Source organism: Scyliorhinus torazame, chromosome 4, assembly GCF_047496885.1.
Source record: "Scyliorhinus torazame isolate Kashiwa2021f chromosome 4, sScyTor2.1, whole genome shotgun sequence".
In the NCBI taxonomy this organism is placed as follows: Eukaryota; Metazoa; Chordata; class Chondrichthyes; order Carcharhiniformes; family Scyliorhinidae; genus Scyliorhinus; species Scyliorhinus torazame.
In genome coordinates, this window is record NC_092710.1 from 233,697,881 (window position 1) to 233,718,010 (window position 20,130).

General features: G+C 54.7%; 1 protein-coding gene across 6 annotated transcripts in view; it reads left to right on the forward strand.

Moving 5' to 3' along the window:
- Positions 1-20,130, forward strand: part of LOC140410818 (scavenger receptor class A member 5-like) — a 176,738-nt gene that overhangs the window by 86,564 nt on the left and 70,044 nt on the right. The gene's annotated exons all lie outside the window — the stretch shown is intronic.

A 20,130-nucleotide genomic window follows, 5' to 3' on the forward strand; every position in this document is an offset into this window, starting at 1 on the left:
ATGTGGATCAGAAATTGGCTAGCTGAAAGAAGACAGAGGGTGGTGGTTGATGGGAAATGTTCAGAATGGAGTACAGTCACAAGTGGAGTACCACAAGGATCTGTTCTGGGGCCGTTGCTGTTTGTCATTTTTATCAATGACCTAGAGGAAGGCACAGAAGGGTGGGTGAGTAAATTTGCAGATGATACTAAAGTCGGTGGTGTTGTCGATAGTGTGGAAGGATGTAGCAGGTTACAGAGGGATATAGATAAGCTGCAGAGCTGGGCTGAGAGGTGGCAAATGGAGTTTAATGTAGAGAAGTGTGAGGTGATTCACTTTGGAAGGAATAACAGGAATGCGGAATATTTGGCTAATGGTAAAGTTCTTGAAAGTGTGGCTGAGCAGAGGGATCTAGGTGTCCATGTACATAGATCCCTGAAAGTTGCCACCCAGGTTGATAGGGTTGTGAAGAAGGCCTATGGAGTGTTGGCCTTTATTGGTAGAGGGATTGAGTTCCGGAGTCGGGAGGTCATGTTGCAGCTGTACAGAACTCTGGTCCGGCCGCATTTGGAGTATTGCGTACAGTTCTGGTCACCGCATTATAGGAAGGACGTGGAGGCTTTGGAGCGGGTGCAGAGGAGATTTACCAGGATGTTGCCTGGTATGGAGGGAAAATCTTATGAGGAAAGGCTGACGGACTTGAGGTTGTTTTCGTTGGAGAGAAGAAGGTTCAGAGGAGACTTAATAGAGGCATACAAAATGATCAGGGGGTTGGATAGGGTGGACAGTGAGAGCCTTCTCCCGCGGATGGATATGGCTGGCACGAGGGGACATAACTTTAAACTGAGGGGTAATAGATATAGGACAGAGGTCAGAGGTAGGTTCTTTACGCAAAGAGTAGTGAGGCCGTGGAATGCCCTACCTGCTACAGTAGTGAACTCGCCAACATTGAGGGCATTTAAAAGTTTATTGGATAAACATATGGATGATAATGGCATAGTGTAGGTTAGATGGCTTTTGTTTCGGTGCAACATCGTGGGCCGAAGGGCCTGTACTGCGCTGTATTGTTCTATGTTCTATGTTCTATGTTCTATGAATCCTCCTCTAACAAGAGCTGCTGGTAGGCTTGGCTCATGTCAAGTTTAAAGAATGTCTTGCCTCCTGCCAGAGTTGAAAACAGATCTAACCTTGGCAACGGACAAACATGCAGCTTGGAAACTTGGTTAAATAGTAAGTTTGTAATTCCCACATATACGCACAGTACCATCACTTTTAAGAGCCGGTACAATTGGAGCTGCCCAGCGTGAGAACTGAATGGGCTCAATGATTCCTGACCTATGCCGCCGCTGCAATTCCTCTTCCACTTTGTCTTTCATGGTGTCGGGCACTGCCCTGGGTATGAGGACCCACGAACAACTTCAATTTAGTACCACGCAATGTACCCAGTTCACCTTTGAAAATACCATGGGCGAAATTCTCCGGTATCGGCGCGATGTCCGCCGACTGGCACCCAAAACGGCGCAAATTAGTCGGGCATCGCGCCGCCCCAAAGGTGCGGAATGCTCTGCATCTTGGGGGGCCGAGCCCCAATCTTAAGGGGCTAGGCCGGCGCCGGACAAATTTCCGCCCCGCCAGCTGGCGGAAAGGGCCTTTGGTGCCCCTCCAGCTGGCGCGGAAATGACATCTCCGGGCAGCGCATGCGCGGGAGCGTTAGCGGCCTCTGACGGCATTCCCGCGCATGTGCAGTGGAGGGAGTCTCTTCCGCCTCCCCCATGGTGGAGACCGTGACGAAGGCGGAAGGAAAAGAGTGCCCCCACGGCACAGGCCCACCCGCGGATCGGTGGGCCCCGATCGCGGGCCAGGCCACCGTGGAGGCACCCCCCGGGGCCAGATCGCCCCGCGCCCCCCCCCCCCCCAGGACCCCGGAGCCCGCCAGCGCCGCCTTGTCCCGCCGGTAAGGTAGGTGGTTTAATCTACTCCGGCGGGACAGGCATTTTAGCGGCGGGACTTCGGCGTCGGAGAATCGCGGGGGGGGGGGGGGGGGGCGCCAACAGGCGCAGCGCGATTCCCACCCCCACCGAATATCCGGTGCCGGAGAATTCGGCAACCGGCGGGGGCGGGATTCACGCCAGACCCCGGCGATTCTCCGACCCGGCGGGGGGTTGGAGAATCTCGCCCCATGTCTTTTTCAAATGACGCCTTGGCTGTGTGCTATATCTCTCCACAATTCAACTGAATTTTCCTCAGCCAGTCACCCCAAGTAGACGAGGTCCATGCCCTTTTACTCCTGGGTGCTGTAGTGCTCTGGGGCGTCATTCTCCGACCCCCCGCCGGGTCGGAGAATGGCCGTTGGCTGCCGTGAATCCCGCCCCCGCCCCCGCCGAAGTCTCCGCTCCCGGAGATTGGGCGGGGGCGGGAATCCGGCCACGCCGGTTGGCGGGACCCCCCGCAGGATTCTCCGGCCCGGATGGGCCGAAGACCCGCCCAGGAATTGCCTGTCCCGCCGGCGTAAATCAAACCTGGTATTTACCGTCGGGACCAGGCGGCGTGGGCGGGCTCCGGGGTCCTGGGGGGGGGGGCGCGGGGCGATCTGACCCCGGGGGGTGCCCCCACGGTGGCCTGGCCCGCGATCGGGGCCCACCGATCCGCGGGCGGGCCTGTGCCGTGGGGGCACTCTTTCCCTTCCGCCTCCGCCACGGCCTCCACCATGGCGGAGGCGGAAGTGACTCTCCCCACTGCGCATGCGCGGGAAACTGACAGCGGCCGCTGACGCTCCCGCGCATGCGCCGCATTTCCGCGCCAGCTGGCGGGGCAACAAACGCCATTTCCGCCAGCTGGCGGGGCGGAAATCCCTCCGGCGTCGGCCTAGCCCCTCAATGTTGGGGCTAGGCCGCCAAAGATGCGGAGACTTCCGCACCTTTTTGCCGGCGCGATGCCCGTCTGATTTGCGCCGGCTTTGGCGCCAGTCGGCGGGCATCCCGCCGTTGGGGGAGAATTTCGCCCCTTGTTTCTTAGCTGTTATGCACAATGTCCATCTCAAACACTCCAAGTAATGGTATAGTCTCACCAGTGCACATTCAAAGGGTTGATCCCTGCCTGAGTGAGAGCTGATGCCTATTCAGAACCCCAAATCCTCCTGAAGATCTCTTCACTGATGACAATGCTTCTGTATCCACGTTCATCTTAAACCTTTGACCATTGACCTCCACTTTGGCATAGGTAGGCTCCACGTGCACCTCAATCACATTGAACACGTTATAGGAGCATTCCTCTTCCTACTCTGCGCTTTCCAGATGATGTGCAGCAGACTGAGGCCTCTTTGAATTTAAATTTGAAATTCCCTTACCAGCTTTTGATACGCTCTGAACATTCCTGCACTTTTTAGCCAAAGCTCCTTTTTTGTTGCAATTGTGACACACTACGTCTCTGAACTTGCACTGATTGGCATAGTGTGTGTCTCCGCTTGAAACATTCCACTGCATTCACCTTTTTGTGCGATTGCAGTGCACTTACTGTTCTTTGATATGGTTGATGTTTGTAAACATTGGGGTTTCAGCACTTAGAGTCACTCATCATGAAGGGACATAAGATCATAAGACCATAAGACATAGGAGCAGAATTAAGCCATTGAGTCCGCTCCGCCATTCAATCATGGCTGATATTTTTCTCATCCCCATTCTCCTGCCTCCTCCTCGTAACCCTTGATCCCCTTATTGATCAATAACCTATCTATCTCTGTCTTAAAGACACTCAGTGATTTGGCCTCCACAGCCTTCTGCGGCAAAGAATTCCACAGATACACCACCCTCTGGCTGAAGAAATTCCTCCTCTTCTCTGTTTTAAAGGATCGTCCCTTTAGTCTGAAATTGTGTCCTCTGCTTCTAGTTTTTCCGACAAGTGGAAACATTTTCTCCACGTCCACTTTATCCAGGCCAAACAGTATCCTGTAAGTTTCAATAAATCCCCCCTCATCCTTCTAAACTCCAACAAGTACAGACCCAGAGTTCTCAACCGTTCCTCATATGACAAGTTGTGGTTCCAGCACAGACACCTGAGGCACACTACTAGTCACCGGCTGCCTTCCTGAAAAAGACCCCTTTATCCCCACTCTCTGCATTCTGCCAGTCTGCCAATCATCTATCCATGCCAGGATTGGACCCTGACCTCCATGGGCTTTTAACTTATTTAACAGTCTCCTTTGCGACACCTTGTCAAAGACCTTCTGGCAATCTAAATAAATCACGTCCACTGGTTCTCCTTTGTCTAACTTCCTTGTTACTTCCTCAAAGAACTCTTAACAGATTTGTCAGACATGACCTCCCTTTGACAAAGCCGTGCTGACTCAGTCCTATTTTATCTTGCACTTCCAAGTACTCCGCAATCTCATCTTTAATAATGGACTCTAAAATCTTACCAAGTCAGGCTAACCGGCCTATAGTTTCCCGCCTTCTGCCTCTCTCCCTTCTGAAACAGTGGTGTTACATTAGCCACTTTCCAGTCCTCTGGGACCCTTCCTGACTCCAGTGATTCCTGAAAGATCATCACCAATGCCTCCACAATTTCCTCAGCTATCTCTTTTACAACCCTGGGGTGTAGTCCAACCGGTCCAGGTGATTTATCCACCTTCAGACCTTTCAGTTTCCCAGGACTTTTCCTTAGTAATGGCCACTGCACTCACCTCTGCCCCCTGGTTCTCCTGGAGCTCTGGCATCCCACTGGTGTCTACCACTGTGAAGACTGATGCAAAGTAACTATTAAGTTCGTCTGCCATTTCTTTGTTTCCTATTATTACTTCTCCAGCCACATTTTCTAGTGTTCCAATGTCTATTTTTGCCTCTCTCTTACCTTTTATATATTGACAAAAACTCTTCCTATCTTCCTTTATTTTACTAGCTAGCTTGCACTCGTACTTCATCTTCTCCCCCCTTATTGCTTTTTAAGTTGTCCACTTTTAAAGGCTTTCCAATCCTCTGGCTTCCCACTAATCCTCACCACTTTGTGGACACGATTCCCCGAAATGGAGACAGAGTGTCCGTGCCGTCGTGAACGCCATCGCATTTCACGACGGTGCGAAACGGGCACAGTGACTACCAATTCTGGCCCCCATAGGGGGCCAGCACGGCACTGGACTGGTTCACTCCGCTCCAGCCTCTCTTCCCGGTGCCAACTGGGCGCCGCGCTAACCCGCGCATGCGTGGGGGACTTCTTCAGTGCGCCGGCCCCGACGCAACATGGCGTGGGGATTCAGGGGCCAGCCGTGCAACAAAGTAGGTCCGGGGGGGGAGAGGCCGGCCCGCCGATCGGTGGGCCCCGATTGCGGGCTAGACCCCATCGGAGGCCCCCCCCCCCCGGGGAGGGAGCCCCCCTACCCCCCCCACAGGCCGCCCCCGACCCTTTGCGCAGAGTTCCTGCCGGCAGCGACCAGGTGTGGACGGCGCCGGTGGGACTCTGCCGTTTCCACGCGACCGCTCAGCCCATCCGGGCCAGAGAATCGGCGGCCCCGCCGCGTGCAGCACCGCGCGACCGGCGCCGCGTCAAACGCGCCGGCGCAAATGGCGGCGATTCTCCACACCTCGGAGAATCGCGCGTAGGCATTGGGGTGGCATGGCGCGGATGCGGCGATTCTCCGGCACGGCGCGGGGCTCGGAGCATGCGCCTGTATGCTTTTCTTGAGCTTTTATGTTGTCCTTGACTTCCCTCATCAGCCATGGATGCCTTGTCCTCGCCTTACCATGTTTCTTCCTCCTTGGGATGAATTTCTGTTGTGCCTTCCGAATAACCCCCAAAAACTCCTGCCATTGCTGTTCCACTATCTTCCCTGCTAGGCTCTTTCTCCAATCAACTCTGGCCAGCTCCTTCCTCTAGTCTTTGTAGTTACTCTTATTTAATTATAACACTGTTACATCTGATTGCAGATTCTCCCTCTCAAACTGCAGGGTAAATTCCATCATATTGTGGTCACTGCTCCCTAAGGGTACCTTCACCTTAAGATCCCTAATCTAGTCTCACTCATGACACATCACCAAATCCAGAATTGCCTGTTCCCTAGTAGGCTGTGTCACAAGCTGCTCAAAAAACATCTCTTAGACATTCCACAAATTCCTTTTCTTGGTATCCACTACCAACCTGATTTTCCCAGTCCACCTGCATATTGAAGACCCCCGTGATCATTGATAATATTGCCTTTTTTACATGCCTTTTCAATCTCCTGACTTATTTTCTGCCCCACATCCTGACTACTGCTAGGGGGCCTGTACATAACTCCCATCAGGGGGCGCGATTCTCCACTCCCACGCCGAAGTGGCCGCGCCGTCGTGAACGGTGTCGAGGTTCACGACGGCGCGGAACGGCCCCGGTCCCGACCGATTCAGGCCCTGACAATGGGCCAGTATCGGGGCCGCGTCATCTACCCGCACCAGGCCTTGTCGCCCTTGGCGGCCCAGGCGTGGGAGTGGAGAATCGCGCCCAGGGTCTTTTTACCTTTGCTATTCCTCAACTCTACCCACAGAGATTCTATGCCTTCTGATCCTATATTGCTCCTTGCTATCGATTTAACTTAATTCCTTACTCACAATGCAACCCCACCCCCTTTGCCCATCTGCCTGTTCTTTCGATAAGACACGTATCCATGTATGTTTAGATCCCAGCCCTGATCCGCTTGCAGCCACGTCTCTGTGATGCCCACAACATCGTACTGGTCAATTTCAATGGGCACAACAAGCTCATTTACCTTGTTCCGTATACTGCGTGCATTTAGGTACAACATCCTCAATCTTACATTGACCACCTCCCCTTTCACACTTGTCACCTTTTATGCTCTGCCTGAAGGTGGTGTTGTTCTTTTATTTTGGTTTTCTATTTCCCCTTCAATTATTACACCTTCTCAGCTCACATTCTGGTTCCCACCCCCCTACCATACCAATTTAAATCCTTCCGAGTGAATTTACCAAAGCTCCCAGCCAGGATATTGGTGTCCCTCGAGTTTCTTGTAACCCGTCCTTCTTGTACAGGTCCCACCTGTCCATGAAGAGATCCCAATGGTCCAAAAATCTGAAACCCTCCCTCCTACACCACCAGTTTAGCCAACTTGTTTAGCTGCAGTATCCTCCTATTTCTAGCCTCACTGGCACGTGGCACAGGGAGTAATCCTGAGATTACAACCCCAGGCGGTTGCGGCTATGCCTAGGTAGGTCGCACGTTCGGCATCTCCCGCCGGGAACGGACTTTTGGGCTCTCCAGAGGGGCCCCAACGGCAATTGTTCGACGGCTTCCAGTGTGGGAAGGTGACAGCAAGGTCCCCCTGACATTATATGGATTGGACCAGGAGTGGAGCAGTTTAAAAAGTGATCCTGGGGCAGCGAAAAGTGCGAGGGAGGAAAAGCAAGATGGCGGCGGGTGGAGACCAAGCAGGATGGGCGCAGTGGTCACAAGAGCAGCAGGAGTTTCTTAAACGCTGCTTTGAGGAGCTGAAGACAGAAATGCTGGCGCCAATGAAGGCGGCGATTGAGAAGCTTGTGGCGACCCAGAAGGCCCAAGGGGCGGCGATCCGGGAGGTGCGGCAAAAAGCCTCGGCGAACGAGGATGAGATCTTGGGCCTGGCGGTGAAGGTGGAGGCGCACAAGGTGCTGCACAAGAGGTGGGCGGAAATATTCGAGGACCTGGAGAATAGGTCGATGAGGAAGAATCTTCGGATTCTGGGTCTCCCTGAAGGAGTGGAGGGGCCTGATGCCGGGGCATATATGAGCACGATGCTCAATTCGCTGATGGGCGCGGGAGCTTTCCCGAGGCCCCTGGAGTTGGATGGGGCTCATCGGGTCCTGGCAAGGAGACCCAAGGCCAACGAGCCGCCAAGGGCTGTAGTGGTGAGGTTTCACCACTTTATGGACAGAGAGTGTGTCCTGGGATGGGCCAAAAAAGAGTGGAGCAGCAGGTGGGAGAACACGGAGATCCGAATTTACCAGGACTGGAGTGCGGAGGTGGCTAAGAGGAGAGCTGGTTTAAATCGGGCTAAGGCGGTGCTCCATCGGAAGGGGGTGAAGTCCGGTGTGCTGCAGCCAGCGCGATTGTGGGTCATGTTCCAAGATCGGCACCACTATTTTGAAACGCCCGATGAGGCTTGGAGCTTTATACAGACTGAAAAGTTGGACTCAAATTGAGGGTTTGTTGTGGGGGATGTTTACTGTGTTCACTCTGTTTATTACGTTTGGGGAATGTTCTTTTCGTTTGAGTGCTGGATGGGGATGGGTGAATGGATTTGATGTGGGGGCTGTGGAAGAGTGTGGGCGTCGGTGTTGGAGGGGCATACCCCCACGGAGGAAGAGGGGAAGTGGAGGCCCGGGGATGGGGAGTTGGGGTAAGGCCGCAAAAAGGAGCTGCGCCAGAGGGGGCGAGGCCGGCTCAGGAAAGCGCGGGCTTTTTCCCGCGTTAGGGAAGGATGGGGGTGGGGCCGGGGGGGTGGAAGAGCGGTGCTGGAGAGGAGCGCGCATTGTCTGCCAAGGGGAGGGGGGATTCTCACACTGGGGGGTCGATGGAATGGCGGGAGAGGCCGTGGTCAGCAGGAGTCAGCTGACTTACGGGACTGTCATGGGGGGAGCAAAATGGCTAGATGTGGATCTGGAGGGGGGAGGGGGGGAACAGGGTTGCTGCTGCATTGGCCAAAGGGGAGCTGGAAGTAGGAGAGGTGGTCGGGGCGGGGGTCCGCCGCCTGGGGGACTGGAGGGTGCGGGAGGCGCGGGCACATGGCTGGCCTAGAAAAGGAGATGGCTAGTCGGCGGGGGACACACACACACACACACACGCGAGTAGCCCCCCAATCCGGCTGATAGAGGTCAGAGGTAGGTTCAAAGAGTAGTGAGGCCGTGGAATGCCCTACCTGCTACAGTAGTGAACTCGCCAACATTGAGGGCATTTAAAGGTTTATTGGATAAACATATGGATGATAATGGCATAGTGTAGGTTAGATGGCTTTTGTTTCGGTGCAACATCGTGGGCCGAAGGGCCTGTACTGCGCTGTATTGTTCTATGTTCTATAACTTGGAATGTGAGAGGCCTGAACGGGCCGGTCAAGAGGGCCCGGGTGTTCACTCACTTAAAGGGACTGAAGGCAGACGTGGTTATGCTCCAGGAGACACATTTGAAGGTGGCAGATCAGATTAGGCTGAGAAAGGGATGGGTAGGGCAGGCATTCCATTCAGGGCTGGATGCGAAAAACAGAGGGGTTGCAATACTGGGGGGGGGAAGCGGGTATCGTTTGAGGCAATGAATATTGTAGTGGATAATGGAGGTCGATATGTGATGGTGAGCGGTAGGTTGCAGGGGGTGCGGGTGGTACTGATAAACGTATATACCCCGAACTGGGATGATGCCGGATTTATGAAACGCATGCTGGGTCGGATTCCGGATCTGGAGGTAGGAAGCTTGATAATGGGGGGGGGGGGGGGGGGGGGGGGGGGACACTTCAACACGGTGTTCGACCCAGCACTGGATCGCTCTAGGTCCAAGACGGGTAAGAGGCCAGCTGCGGCCAAGGTGCTCAGGGGGTTTATGGACCAGATGGGGGGAATGGCTCCATGGAGGTTTCTCAGGCCGCTGGCCAGGGAGTTTTCCTTCTTTTCCCACGTCCATAGAGCCTACTCCCGGATAGATTTTTTCATTTTGAGTAGGGCGCTAATCCCGAAAGTGGAGGGAACGGAATATTCGGCCATTGCCATCTCGGACCACGCCCCGCATTGGGTGGAGCTGGAGTTGGGGGAGGCGAGGGACCAGCGCCCACTGTGGCGCCTTGATGTGGGACTATTGGCGGATGAGGGGGCGTGCGGGCGGGTGCAGGGGTGCATTGAAAGATATTTGGATGCCAACGACAACGGGGAGGTGCAGGTGGCGGTAGTCTGGGAGGCGCTGAAGGCGGTGGTCAGGGGAGAGCTAATCTCCATTAGGGCCCACAGGGAGAAGAGGGAGGGGAGGGAGATGGTGTTGGTGGGGGAGATTTTAAGGGTGGACAGGAGGTATGCAAAGGCCCCCGAGGAAGGGCTACTCAGGGAGCGACGGAACCTCCAGACGGAGTTCGACCTGTTGACCAGGGGGAAAGCAGAGGCACTGTGGAGGCACGTATGAGTATGGGGAGAAGGCGAGTCGGATGCTGGCACATCAGCTTCGTAAGAGGGAGGCAGCGAGGGAGATTGGTGGAGTTAAGGTTAGAGGGGCGAATACGGTGCGGAGTGCGGTGAGAATAAACAAGGTATTTAGGGACTTCTATGGGGATCTGTACAGGTCTGAGCCCCCAGCGGGGGAGGAGGGGATGCGACGATTCTTGGATCAGCTGAGGTTCCTGAGTGTGGAGGAGGAGGAGTTGGCTGGTTTGGGGGCGCCAATTGGGCTGGAGGAGCTGGTTAAAGGATTGGGGAGCATGCAGGCCGGGAAGGCCCCGGGGCCGGATGGGTTCCCGGTTGAATTCTACAGGAAATACTTGGACCTGCTGGGCCCGTTGCTAGTGAGGACTTTCAATAAGGCGAGGGAGGGGGGGATGTGCCCCCAGCAATGTCTAGGGCACTGATTTCTTTGATCCTGAAGCGGGACAAGGACCCACTGCATTGTGGGTCGTATAGACCGATCTCGCTCCTCAATGTTGAGGCTAAGTTGCTGGCGAAGGTGCTGGCTACGAGAATTGAAGACTGTGTCCCGGGGTGATTCATGAGGACCAGGCGGGATTTGTGAAGGGTAGGCAATTAAATACAAATGTGCGGAGGCTCCTCAATGTGATTATGATGCCCCCGGTGGAGGGGGAAGCGGAGGTAGTGGCAGCTATGGACACGGAGAAGGCTTTTGACTGGGTGGAGTGGGAGTATCTTTGGGAAGTGTTGCGGAGGTTTGGGTTCGGGGAGGGGTTCATCAGCTGGGTCAGGCTGCTATATAGAGCCCCGGTGGCGAGTGTGGCTACAAATCGGCGGAGGTCGGAGTACTTTCGGCTGTACCGGGGGACGAGGCAGGGGTGCCCCCTATCCCCCTTGTTGTTTGCACTGGCAATCGAGCCTTTGGCCATGGCACTGAGGGAGTCCCGGAAATGGAGGGGACTGGTCCGGGGGGCAGAGGAACACTGGGTGTCGTTGTATGCTGACGACCTGTTGCTGTATGTGGCAGATCCAGTGGAGGGGATGGTGGAGGTCATGCGGATCCTAAGGGAGTTTGGGGACTTTTCGGGGTATAAACTCAACGTGGGGAAGAGTGAGCTCTTTGTGGTGCATTCCGGAGACCAGGGACGGGGGATAGATGAGCTACCGCTGAAGTCAGTGGAAAGGAGCTTTCGGTATCTAGGGATCGAAGTAGCTAGGAGTTGGGGGGCCCTGCACAGGCTCAATTTGACGCGGTTGGTGGAGCAGATGGAGGAGGATTTTAAAAGATGGGATGTGCTGCCACTCTCGCTAGCGGGTAGGATGCAGTCGGTCAAAATGACGGTCCTCCCGAGGTTTCTCTTTGTGTTCCAGTGCCTTCCCATTATGATCCCCAAGGCCTTTTTCAAATGGGTAAGTAGGAGTTTCATGGGTTTTGTGTGGGCGAATATAACCCCGAGGATGAAGAGAGTGTTTCTGGAGCGTAGCAAGGATGGGAGGGCTGGCGCTGCCGAATTTGTGCAGCTATTATTGGGCAGCCAATGTGGCGATGATCCGTAAGTGGGTAATGGAGGGAGAGGGCGCAGCGTGGAAGAGGTTAGAGATGGCGTCCTGTGTGGGCACGAGCCTGAGGGCGCTGGTGACGGCACCACTGCCGCTCTCGCCAACAAGGTACACCACGTGTCCGGTGGTGGCGGCAACGCTGAAGATCTGGGGGCAGTGGAGGCGACACGGGGGCAAGGTGGGAGCCTCGGTCTGGTCCCCGATTCAGGAGAATCATCGGTTTGTCCCGGGAAGGATGGATGGGGGGTTTCAGAGCTGGCATCGGACAGGGATCAGAAGGATGGGGGACCTGTTCATCGATGGGATGTTTGCGAGCCTAGGGGCACTGGAGGAGACGTTTGGGCTACCCCTGGGAAACGCTTTCAGGTACATGCAAGTGAGGGCGTTTGTGAGGCGGCAGGTGAAGGAATTCCCGCTGCTCCCGGCACAGGGGATTCAGGACAGGGTGATTTCGGGTGTATGGGTTGGAGAAGGCAAAGTTTTGGCGATTTACCAGGAGCTGAAGAATGAGGAGGAGGCCTCGGTGGAGGAGTTAAAGGAGATGGAGCTGGGGGAGGAGATAGATGAGGGTCTGTGGGCTGATGCCCTGAGTAGGGTTTATTCTTCCTCCTCTTGCGCCAGGCTCAGCCTAATACAGTTCAAAGTTACTCACAGAGCGTATATGACAGGGGCGAGGTTGTGTAGGTTCTATGGGGTGGAGGACAGATGTGGGTCGTGCCCGGCACTGGATGGGTTTTGGAGGGGTTTTGCGAGGACTATGTCCAAGGTGGTGAAAGCCCGGGTCAAGTCGAGCTGTTCACCCTCCCCCATCAGGATGTCCTGTATTCGTTCAGAGACATCCTTGACCCTGGCACCAGGGAGGCAACATACATCCTAGAGTCTCTTTCACATCCGCAGAAGCACCTATCTGTGCCCCTTACTATAGCCTCCGCTATAGCTATCGCTCTCCTGCACTTTACCCTCCCCTGCTGAGCAACAGAGTCAGTTGTGGTGCCACTGTTCTGGCTGCTGTTGTTTTCCCTTGATAGGCTGCACCGCACCCCCCCCCCCCCCCCCCCCCAACAACAGCATCCAAAATGGTATGCCTGTTAGAGAGGGGGATGACCACGGGATAAATGAATCAAAGCTGTAGTTGTTTTGTGGAAGCTGTCAATCACAGCCCACAATTAGAAATGAATGAATGGCTTGCAACTAATGGATCTGAGAGGTTGAAACACAGGTCACAGCTGTTCTTGCTCCAGGAATGGACATCTGGAGCTTCCAGTTAAGTGTTACAGCTTTAATTCTTTTCACTGTTTTGTCTGGACTGCTCTCCAGCTTCCCACCAGGGGTCTCTTTTCTGGGCGGTGGGTCTGTGGGGTTGTGGGGGGCATGTCAGGGGGTCCCCATGGAGGGTCCCTTTAGTTAGGGGTTTCCTGCGGTGGGAGTTCCATTAGTTAGGGGAACCCTGTGGGCGGGGGGGAGGGTTTAGTTAGGGGGTCTCTGTGTGGGTCTCACTAGTTAGAGGGCTCCTTCAGTTAGCGGGACCCTGCTGGGGGGAGTTATTTTGTCAGGGGGCCCCTCTAGTTAGGGGATTCTGTCAGTTAGCGGGTCCCATGGGGGTCTCCCTATTAAGGTCGTCTCTTGGGGGGGTTCTCCCAACTTTGGGGTCTCTTGGGGGGGGGGGTGCTTGGTGGGGGGGGTTTTGGTAGCGGAGGGGTAGGAAGGTAGTGCATTGTGTGGGGGGGGAGGGTAGCCTTCGGATGGACTTTGGGGACAAATCCCTTCAGGAATAACCCCTTTGGCCCACTGCAAGGGCCACCACGTCAGGCTCAGGTTTGGTAAGACCTGTAGTGATCCCTGCCCGTGTGATTCCCGGCCCAAGGAACCGGAGAATCATGGAGGGCCAGAGAATAGGGTGTCGAGCCCGCTAAATGAATGCAAATCGGTCATTAAGACACATTTGCATTCATTTCCATCATCCTGCTGGCGCACGGACACGAACCTCGAACTCGCCGCCATTGAGATAATTACGGTTGTGCTTCTGGCTGCAATATCCTTTTTTCTTCAGGTTGCCCCTAGGGTCTTTGCAAACCAAATATTCCAAGGAGCCCTAGCAATATCCTCAATGCCTCTTTTTGTTAGAGACTTGCTAAAAATAAGTGTCCAATAAACATGAGAAGCAGGAATAGGGGCATTAGGTCGGGAACACCAACTACTTCTCATTTATGCAAAGTCATGAGGTCTGCAGACCCAACCATACCCATCCCATCTCAAAGTTGTGATAATGCCAGGACAACGTAAAAGGTGTAGAGACCTTGGGCGAGATTCTCCGATCCCCCGCCGGGTCGGAGAATCGCTGGGGGCTGGCGTGAATCCCGCCCCCGCCGGTTGCCGAATTCTCCAGCACCAGAGATTCGGCAGGGGCAGGAATCGCGGCGCGCCGGTTGGCGCCCCCCCCCACCCCCCGCGATTCTCCGGCCCGGATGGGCCGAAGTCCCGCTGCCGGAATGCCTGTCCTGCCGGCGTGGATTAAACCACCTCTCTTACCGGCGGGACAAGGCGGCGGGGCGGGCTCCGGGGTCCTGGCGGGGGCGCGGGGCGATCTGGCCCTGGGGGGTGCCCCCACGGTGGTCTGGCCCGCGATCGGGGCCCACCAATCCGCGGGCGGGCTTGTGCCGTGGGGGCACTCTTTCCCTTCCGCCTTCGCCACGGTCTCCACCATGGCGGAGGCGGCAGAGTCTCCCTCTACAGCGTATGCGCGGGGATGCCGTGAGCGGCCGCTAACGCTCCCGCGCATGCGCCGCCCGGAGATGTCATTTCCGCGCCAGCTGGCGGGGCACCAAAGGCCTTTCCCGCCAGCTGGCGGGGCAGAAATTAGTCCGGCGCGGGACTATTCCCTCAAGGTTGGGGCTCGGCCCCCAAAGATGCGGAGGATTCCGCACCTTTGGGGCGGCGCAATGCCCGACTGATTTGCGCCGTTTTTGGCGCCGGTCGGCGGACATCGCGCCGATACTGGAGAATTGCGCCCCAGGGGTGGGATTCTCCGACCCCACACCGGATCGGAGAATCGCCGGGAGGCGGCGTGAATCCCGCCCCTGCTGGCTGCCGAATTCTCCGGCACCGAAAATTCGGCGGGGGCGGGAATCGCGCCGCGCCGGTCGGCGGGCCCCCCCGGTGAGTCTCCGGCTTGCGATGGGCCGAAGTCCCGCTGCTGTAATGCCGGTCCCGCCGGCATGAATCAAACCACCTACCTTACCGGCGGGACAGGCGGCGCAGGCGGGCTCTGGGATCCTGGGGGGGGGTGCGGGGCGATCCGGCCCCGGGGGGTGCCCCCACGGTGGACTGGTCCGCGAACGAGGCCCACCGATCTGCAGGTGGGCCTGTGCCGTGTGGGCACTCTTTTCCTTCCGCCTCGGCCATAGCCTCCGCGATGGCCGAGGCGGAAGTGACCCCCCCCCCGCGCTTGCGCGTGGATGACGTCAGCAGCCGCTGACGCTCCCGCGCATGTGCGGACGTCCGCCGGCCGGCGAAGTCCCTTCGGCCCCGGCTGGCGTGGCGCCAAAGGCCTTTCCCGCCGGCTGGCGGCGCGCCAACCACTCCGGCGCGGGCCTAGCCCCTCAAGGTGATGGCTTGGCCCCTAAAAGTGCGGAGAAATCTGCACCTTTGGTGCGGCCCGATGCCGGAGTGGCCCACGCCACTCCATCCCGCCGGGGCCCCCCGCCCCGTCGGGTAGGGGAGAATCCCGGCCCAGGTATATATAGGCATTCCCCAGGTTAAGAACATTGCCCCCATTTAGTTTTATACGTCCTTACTGTAATAGATCTTTGTGCAGCATAATAATATATTTTCTCATGCAAAAGCATAATACTGTGGTTGCTGGAAATCGGAAATTAAAGCAGAAAATTCTGGAAATGCACAGCAGATGGACCAGCATCTGCGGAGAGCAAAACAGAGTTAACATTTCAGGTCACGATCTGGCAACCTGAAGTGGTAACTCTGTTCATTCTCCAAAGATAGTGACTTGGCATGGTGAGTATTTCCAGAATTTTCCATTCTAAAAACTTTATATGAACTTTTCTAAGTTTGCAAATGCCAATGCTTTCGGAGACATATAAAAAGAAGAAAACGTAATAATATTCATAGAATTTATCATAGAATTTACAGTGCAGAAGGAGGCCATTCGGTCCATCGAGTCTGCACCGGCTCTTGGAAAGAGCACCCTACCCAAGGTACACACCTCCACCCTATCCCCATAACCCAGTAACCCCACCCAACACGAAGGGCAATTTTGGACACTAAGGGCAATTTATCATGGCCAATCCACCTAACCTGCACATCTTTGGACTGTGGGAGGAAACCGGAGCACCCGGAGGAAACCCACACACACACACACGGGGAGGATGTGCAGACTCCGCACAGACAGTGACCCAAGCCGGAATCGAACCTGGGGCCCTGGAGCTGCGAAGCAATTATGCTATCCACAATGCTACCGTGCTTCAGATAGATTTTTGTGAAATTAGTTAGAAGATAAATAAAAAGAAAAAAATATTTCCTGCCCCAACCCGTTAATTGGATGGGCCCAGAGTCTTCAGGTTAAAAAAATTATCTTTATTAGTGTCACAAGTAGACTTACATTAACACTGCAATGAAATTACTGTGAAAATCCCCTAGTCGCCACATTCCGGTGCCTGTTCGGGTACACAGAGGGAGAATTCAGAATGTCCGATTCACCTAACAAGCACGTCTTTCGGGACTTGTGGGAGGCAACCGAAGCTCCCAGAGGAAACCCACACAGGCACGGGGAGAGCGTGCAGACTCCGCACAGACAGTGACCCAAGCCAGGAATCGAACCCAGGTCCCTGGCACTGTGAAGCAACAGTGCTAAACAGTGGGCTACTGTGCCGCTAATTAGTCACCGCTAATTAGTCACAACCAATTCACATCCAGCTAACCACATGACCCTATCACCACCAGAACCTAAACCCAGCCCAAGATTTCAGGATGATGATTTTCATAGTTTCATCATCGGATTTTGTGCCTGATTAAATTTTTGATCGATTGAACATTTTGAGGAAGGGAAAAGAGGGCAGCACATTTGATGTAATCTATATGTTTTTTAGTAATGTTTTTGACAAAGTTCCACTTAAAATCCCAGAGGAGCCAAGGAACTTTGGCATGTTGGATTCGAAATTGGCTGAGAGACAGACAGCAAAGGTTGGGGTGAAATCTCCACCTTCCCAGACAGCGAGATTCTCCATTCCCGCCACTGGGCAATCGGATTTTTTTAAAAATTCATTTATGGGCTGCGGGCATCGCTGGTTAGGGCAGCATTTATTGCCCATCCCTAGTTGCCCTTCAGAAAGTGCTGGTGAGTTGCCTTCTTGAACGCTGCGTTCCTTGAGGTGTAGGTACATCCATTATGCTGTTAGGGAGGGTGTTCCAGGATGTTGCCCCAGCGACAGTGAAGGAACAGTGATATATTTCCAAGTCGAGGTGGTGAGTGACTTGGAGGGGAACCTCCAGGTGGTGGGGTTACCAGGTATCTGCTGCTCTTGTCCTTCTAGATGGTTGGGGTTGTGGGTTTGGAAGGTGCTGTCGAAGGAACCTTGGTGAGTTACTGCAGTGCATCTTCCATTTCTCATTGTAGCCACCCCATGCTGCCAGGAAACCCACAAGTGGGGTTGTTCTGCCAGCAGAACGGAGAGTCCCACCGGTGGAGAAGTCACCCTGGTGTTTTTGTGTCTGGATAGCTGTTTCCAGTGGGGTTCTGAAGGGCTCAGTGTTGGGTCCCTTGCTTTTGTTGTACATATCAATTTTTAAACTTAGATGTCGGGGTATAGTTAAGAGATTTGCAAATGATACAAAATTGACCATGTTGTTGATAGTGAGGAAGAAAGCAATAGACTACTTAAGAAGGCATTCAGGAGAGTTTCCTTTATTAGTTGAGGCATAAAATGTAAGAGCAGGGTGGTTATGCTTGAATTCCATCAAACACTAGTTAGGTCATAACTATGTACTGTGAAGTCCTAGTAATGTAGAGTTCAGCCAATTTGACAGATACCAGAGTCCCTTCAATTAGAAATCCTTCCTTTGACAATTGGCTGATTAATTGATTTGATTTATTGTCACGTGTACCGAGGTACAATGAAAAGTATTGTTCTGGGTAAAGTCCAGGCAGATAGGCCGGGATTCTCTGAAATCCCGGCCAAGTGTTGACGCCGGCGTCAAAACAGGCATGAGTGACGCCGGCGTCGACGGGCCTCCAAGCCCAGGCATTTACCCCTTCCTCGGGGGCTAGAACAGCGCTAGAGTGCTGTCCGCTGCTCCGGCGCCAAACGCCGGTGCGCCACGGCCGGCATGCGCGCGCCACGGCTGACGCAAAGTCCACGCATGCGCACCACGACCGGCGCGGGTCACGGTCGTCTCCGCGCCAGCCCCTGGGCAATATGGCGGAGCTCTACAGGGGCCCGGCACGGAGGAACATAGGCCCCCCCCCCCTCCGCAATGAAACCCTCCCCCCACTCCCCTACCAGGACGGCCCCCGCAGCCAGAACGCTGAGTTCCCGCCGGGTAGGACCATACGTAAACGACGCCGGCGGGACTCGGTGGAACTCGAGCGTGCAGAATCGCCGGGGGGGGGGCTGCTTTCAACGGCCCCCGACCGGCGCCTCGGCGACCATGCCAGCGCGATTGCCGCCGATTCTCCGGTCACCGGAGAATCGGCGGCCTGGCGTTGGACTGGCTTGGTGGGATTCACGCATGCATCCCCCCCCACCCTCACCCCCCTCGCCGATTCTCCGACCCGGCGCAGGATCGGAGAATCCCAGCCATAGTTACATACATGATAACACATATTACATACATGCAGCCGATTATCACTCCTGCACACTGTGATAGGTCAGGGAATCGGGATGAGGGGTGCTATTGTTGTGGCTAAGTTACAAAGCAAAGCCTAGTTCAGTTACAATTGAGTTTCTGACCTATTACTGGGCCCGGCCACTGCATACGGCTCTGTTCCCTTAAGATTCTGTCCAATGGCTGAATGGCCTTTCTCTGTACAGAAAATAACTATCATTTGTAGGAACATCATTTGAAAGACAAGTGTTTTAAATTAGGAATGGGGCTTTTCTTGTGATGCAGTGCAGAAAAATACTGAAGCACAAAAGGTCCAATAATGATTTTATGTTCAGTTAGATAATTTCAGTCTGTACTGGGGGGTAAAATTGTCCTTTGCCACGAATAATAAAATCAATGGGCACAGTTTAAAGCATACCATTGAAGAACTAAGGGCAGGATTCTGTTTGGGAACCTATGGGTGCGATTCAACCAAAAACATCTATGTGCAGTTTGGGGCGCATTTAGCAGGGTGCTTCTCAGCGCTGCCACACTATTTAACGGCATTCTTTTGGCCTTGGCGAGGAACTGTCCATCAGGGCCACACTTTAAGACATTTCCTGTGCTGATAGGCTCAGATCGCCAGTGCAGGAAGACTACTCACAGGTCAGGACGCCATTTTTAAAGACAGCCCTGATCATTGGACCTCCATCAGCGACACAACCACAGCCTCTTGACCCCCCCACTTTACCCAACTTATCTCTTCCAGGGTCCTTTAGACCCCCCCCCCCCCCCCCCCACCCCCAACCCCACCTCCGGCATACCTGGGCTCAATCCCTGGCACGGGAAACCTGGCACTAGGGCACAATGGCACTGCCATCCTGGTACCTTGCAGTGCTACCCAGGCACTGTGGCAGGGTCATGGTGGCACTGTCAGGTGGCAGAGTCAAGGTGCCAGGCTGGCAGTACCAAGGTTCCCAGGTGCCAGTGAGAGTGCCAGGGTGCCTCCCTTCCCAATGCCTGACACCAAGGGGTCTCCAATGGCCTGGGAGACACCCCAGGTGCATTACAACGGATCCAAGTTTGTGTGGAGCAGTACTAAACGGCATCCTGGAGAGGTCTCCGAGGCACGACACGTGAATCCCGGGCCAGAGTGAATTCAGCCTATTTGGTCATTTAAATATGCATATGATCTTGCCCAGAGAGAACAAAGTCCAAATCGGGAGGTCTCGCAAGAATCCATTGAATCTCCTGAGATATTTCGAATGTTATGAATCTCGCGAGGTTCAATGGCCTCATCCTGATACCAAATCGGGCACGATGGGATTGTTGAATTGTGTCTTATGTTCTCTGACCGGAGCTGAATTGCACCTGATTTGTGCTCACCTGGGAATGCAAAGCAGGAAGCGATTCCCAGTCCTTTGCCATGCACATTTTTGCATGGCGAAGATTGCGAGGGATTCCCTGGAAAACATTCTGGCCAGGCCGGCATCCCCAAACTGTGGGGCTGGTCTGCAGGGTGGCATGGCTGCATGCTGTATTGCAGTATAAATTATCACTTTAAAAGGGATGGCATCAAAACGCAGTAAATTGCTTGGCAGAAGAAAAAATTCTTCCTTTAAATTGGTCACTGCAGGTGGTTTGCAGAAAGGTAAAAAACCTGTCT